We start from the raw sequence: 1,341 nt of genomic DNA on the forward strand, positions 1-1,341 counted from the left end.
CCGCCTCTGCCTCCATCCAGCTCAGGGAAGACAGGGCTTGGAACGACAGAAGCTTCCAGAATCTGACCTCCTTCTGCTTCTCCAGAATCACTGCCTGTGGATCTGGGGTAGCCAAATTCATCCCCTTTCCTTTCTCGCCTCCACCTGGAAAACGCCCATCCCACCTCAACCCCAACCACGCCTCCCCCTTCCATGGAGGCCCAGGCCACGCCGCCCCAGCCCACGCCGCCCCCAGCCCACGCCACCACAGCCCACACCACCCCAGCCCACGCCGCCCCAGCCCATGCCACCCCAGCCCATGCCATCCCTACTCTCACAACCTGCCTGCCCTGCCCCGTTCATTTCTATGCCTGGTTCCTCTGAGGTTTGAATTCCAGGCAACCTCTCAAGCACCCGATGCGTTTTTATTTTTTTATTTTTATTTTTTTGAGATGGAGTCTCACTCTGTAGCCTAAGCTGGAGTGCAGTGACGCAGTCTTGATCTTGGCTCACTGCAACCTCCACCCACTGGGCTCAAGCGATTCTCATGCCTCAGCCTCCCAAGTAGCTGGGACCACAGGCGCGCTACCACACCCGGCTAAGTTTTTGTGTTTTAGTAGAGGTGGGGTTTCACCACGTTGCCGAGGGTGGTCTTGAACTCCTGAGCTCAGGCAAACTGCACCCCACGGCCTCCCAAAGAGCTGGGATGACAGGCGTGAGCCACCGTGCCTGGCCCTGATGTGTTTTGAAAACACAGCTTCTCAGGCGCACTCCCAGGGATTCTGGTGCACACGCCTGGGGTGGGGGCCTGGGAGCCCCGGTGTCTGACTTCTGTCCCCTGTGCTGCTGAATCATGGCGCTCTGAGGATCCTATCTGCAGGAACAGAGGCTGTGTCTGGCTGTGTGACCTGTAGCAAGATGCTTCACCTCTCTGGGCCTCAGTTCACTCCATTTTCACATGGTGATACCAGCAGCGCCTAGCTTACAGGGCGATGCACGTGGAGTGTTTTGCAGCGAGGGTGGCGAGAGAGTTAGGATCTGTCTGGACAGAGGGCTGCTCCTCAGGGCGTTTCTCGCATCAGGGATTTGATGAGAGGATTGCACAGGGGACTTTGGTCAGAGGGAGAGAGGCAGGGACAGTGTGACACGCTGGGGATGAGGGGAAGGAGAAGGCGTGAGGAAGCCCAGGAGGGAGGCAGAGGCTGGGCGTCCACGGCTGTCTTAGAAGCCTGAATGCGGCAGGTCAGTCATTGTGCACCTGCTGCGGGGAGGTGCCGGACCGGGAGCACGTAAATGTGAGTCAGGGCTGGGTGTGGTGGCTCACGCTTGTCATCCCAGCACTTTAGGAGGCCAAGGCAGGCA

The 1,341-nt window shown here is 58.8% G+C and overlaps 1 protein-coding gene across 1 annotated transcript in view; it reads left to right on the forward strand.

The window, feature by feature from the left end:
- FAM92B (family with sequence similarity 92, member B) overlaps positions 1–1,341 on the forward strand; it is a 14,351-nt gene that overhangs the window by 361 nt on the left and 12,649 nt on the right. The gene's annotated exons all lie outside the window — the stretch shown is intronic.

Source organism: Colobus angolensis, unplaced genomic scaffold (genome assembly GCF_000951035.1).
Source record: "Colobus angolensis palliatus isolate OR3802 unplaced genomic scaffold, Cang.pa_1.0 Scaffold76, whole genome shotgun sequence".
Lineage (NCBI taxonomy): Eukaryota > Metazoa > Chordata > Mammalia > Primates > Cercopithecidae > Colobus > Colobus angolensis.